Below are 3869 nucleotides of genomic sequence, written 5' to 3'. Positions count from 1 at the left end.
GTGTTGATTCTACTTATCATGTTGTACGTTGCATCCCTAGAACTTATTTATCTTATAACTGGGCGTTTGTACTTTTTGACCACCTTCATCTAATTAAAGAAGCCATACTTTGATGAGCATATATCTTTGTCTGGCACGTCTGTTCTTTGGCAGCCCATATGCAAGCATTTCTGCAGGTACTTCATTATTGAAACAATCCAGCCGCTCAGTTACGGAGTCGTGTTAGAAGGCTCTCAACTTTCCTTCTTCCGGCAATCAGCCCATAGTTTGTAATTTTTTCTAACACTTTGCTTGTGTCTTCTAAAGGGTCTCTAACTAAAGAGAGCGTTTTCATTTTTCATTATTGCTTTATGTAAATTATTTCTCTGCTGCAGTTTCTCTAACGGTGTATTTGCTATTAGATAAGAAATCTCAAAAGTAGCTTCTAAATATTATAAAAATTTAGTAAATTATTTTAAAATCCTGGATGGAGAATCACACAACCATACACTTCAAACAAAACAAGAGGCTTAGTTTTTTATATTCTGGAATTTTAATTTTAATTTTTGTTTTGGAATTTTAATTTTAAATTGCTTGCTAACCATGATAATTTTGTTCTGTCGTCTTCTAATATAGCAAAGGAATACTATACACTTAGGTCAGTGTTCATTGTTAACAATAATAGATGTAAAAAGCTATATTTCAAGTAGACTTTTTGTAAAAACTTTTTAATTTGAGAGAATTTTAGATTTACAGAAGAATTGCTAAGATAGAACAAAGAATTCCCATATACCCTTCATTGCAGCTTCCTTTAATGTGGACGTCTGATATAACCATAGTAAATCCATCAAAGCTAAAAAATTAACATTAATAAAATATTATTAACTATAGACTTTATTTGAATTTCTCCAGTTCTTCCATTATTGCCCTTTTTTTCTGTTCCAGGATACCGTGGCACCAAAAGAGTCAACAGCCAATGCCGCGTAATAATTTTGTGAAGATTTGTTTAGTTAAAACTAGATGATATTATTTGGCATTCCAGTTCACCAAGAAGAGCTCACTGCAAGTGTTACAAGATGCTGAAAGCAGAGGTGGCTTTGTCCCTTTCTTTCCTGCTGTGGAATTAGGACTCTGTTTTCCACTGGACCGGAAATAAGGTTGGTCTAGCTTGTGGGCCGAATAAGGGGCCAGTCTTAATATGTTTATTAAATGTTGGGGAAACTTTACTTCTTCCTTGCCTTTCCTTTTTGAAGACAAAAATTTGTGTCTGTAAAAATTCTCAAATTTCCTTTCTATAGCAAATGACCCTGCTATAAAGAGAGGGCCAGGGTCTTTTGTACCCCCTGGGGCACCCACATCCCATTTCGGGGAACACTGCCCTATATTATATTTGTGCTCCTTTGGTGGTCCAGAGAATGAGCCCTAAACCCCTGCTCATATTAACAAGGGCTAAACTAGGAAAACTGGACAATTTCAGTGTCTTGTTCTGACATGTGCCTGAATTATGGTCTATAATAAACAATTATTGAGTAACCTATTAAGGCAGTGAGTACACCCAAATAAATTTCTCCAGGAAGCACCTCTTAGACCATCCCTCAACAAATTGTTAAAACTTCTGGTACTTTTGGCAGGGTGGTGGGGGAAAACCTTTGGGGGTGAGGGCCGATAGCCCTGGGGCACCGTGTCAGTCACACCACAAACTCGTGTGGCTGGAAATTGAATCCTCGATAGCTATGTCATTCACTTACTGAAGGAACAGATAATGTGGTGGATACTATTCTGTGCTGCCTGATCCCCCTTCAAGAAGGAGCGACTTCTCCCCCAGCTGCTGGGGATGTGCTAGAAGGCCCTTACCATCGACCCCCTTTGGGGATTGCCTCAGCTGAAGAAAAGTGCCTCACCCCAGGCCTACCTCCTCCCAGGACCAGCCAGCATCCAGTGCCCGATCCATGGGGCATGAAGGCCTGGCCCCTCCTCCCATCTTGGAGCAGCTCTGAGGGGCCATCCAGCTTCTGACTCCCCAGGGGTTGGCTTTGCTGGGAATCCGTCGCAGACCAACTTCTCCCTCCATCCAATCCTGCTTCCCCCCTCCCCTCCACAGGAGCACCCCCTAACAGATGTTCTGCACACGAGTCTCAGCTCAGAGAATCTGCTTCCCAGAAAACCCACCTGCCACATAGGGAAGTCAAACAAGCCAAAATTGTGTGCAAAGGAAAATAAGCACACCTGTGCTTGCAGATGGACCCAGAGATAGTCCTGAGTGTGTGAATGTGTACATATAAAAAAAATACGTGTTTTGGGACTTCCCTGGTGGCACAGTGGTTAAGACTCCGCACTCCCAATGCAAGAGGCCCAGGTTTGATCCCTGCTCAGGGAACTAGATCCCACAGGCACGCCACAACTGAGAGTTCGTGTGCCACAACTAAGGAGCCCATGTGCTGCAACTAAGGAGCCAGCCTGCCGCAACCAAGACCCAGTGCAACCAAATAAATATTTTTTAAAAATGTGTGTATGTATATATGTGTTGGCCATTTTCTTAGAAAAATTGTAGCATCTTATGCTTTTTTATTTATATCATATTTTAAAATCTTAAAATTTATTTTTACATAGTGATACATAAAGTTTTAAAATTACTGCCTACTATGCCATTGTATGGACACACCGTGTAATAGCCACCATTTGAGTGCCGACTGTTTGCTGGGCACTCTTGCACCCTCTTTGTATTTATTCAACATATTTATGGAGAGCCTGTTATGTACCAGGCACTGTTCTAGGTGCTATGGATACTAGCAACTATTATCTCAGGCTTCACTTCAGCCTTAAAAATTAGCTACTGTGATTATCCCGATTTTACAGAGGAGAAAACTAAAGTTTAAGTAACTTGCCCAAGGTCACAGGATTAGTAAGTAGTGGCACCAGAATCCACAACCAGGCAGCTGGTCTCCAGTGCTTCTGCTTTTAACCCCTCCACTAGCACCCTCCCCGAGCCCCCTCTTGATGGGCAGTCAGGCTACATGCAGCTGGCAGCTGCTATAAACAACGCTGCAGTGAACATCTTTTCTCATGTGTCTTTGGGTGCCGTTTCCCCACTTTTAAAAAGCACTGAGAAAGGGAAGCAGGTGAGCTCATTAGCTTACCGGATATCTGTTAGCAGTCCCAGGTCATTTTAAAAGGTGCCTTTCTCCAAAATTAGGGATTTAAGGAATCAAAAAATACTACGTTCCATTCTTAATATGAAAATCTTGGGTTAAGCCTTTGAAATACTTCCACGCAGGCCCTGTGTGTCGGATGCATATTTGCAGATAGGGTAATACCTGGATTACCATCGCCAGCATCCCTGGTGGGAAGTGGAATGTTTTTATTAAAATTTCTCTTGTTTGCGTTTCAGAAAAAAAATGAAAGCAGATCCACAAGCCAGGTCTGGTTTTAATCAGAGCATAATCTTTATGAGACAACGCGAGGCTGAGAATTTTTTAATCTGATATTTTGAAAGAAAAATCCGTGTTCCAAAATGATACAAACCAATCAGCCTTAGAAGAACGATGGAAAAAAGAAATCTCTTGCATAAAAGAGAAGCAGGAAATTCCAGAGAAGTTTCACAGGGAGGAGGGGAAAACCCAAGGTCTGTATCGCTATTTATGGGCTTATTTCTTCGTACAGGGTAATAATCTGGTTTTGTTGGACAACCAAAATTCAGTTTAGAGGGAATCACAGCATTCTCTCTCCCTGAAGTGAGAACATAACTGAACATATTACAAACCCACTCTGTGTCCCATGATCCATTGGCCCTTTAGATAAATATTTCGTCCTCTTCGGGGACTCTTCCCATTGTGGTCATAGATCCATCTCATATTAGATGATTTAATACCTTAGTAATTTGGAGCATCTCT

The sequence above is a fragment of the Balaenoptera musculus genome, chromosome 2 (genome assembly GCF_009873245.2).
Source record: "Balaenoptera musculus isolate JJ_BM4_2016_0621 chromosome 2, mBalMus1.pri.v3, whole genome shotgun sequence".
NCBI lineage: Eukaryota > Metazoa > Chordata > Mammalia > Artiodactyla > Balaenopteridae > Balaenoptera > Balaenoptera musculus.
Note: the sequence above shows the minus strand (reverse complement) of the source record.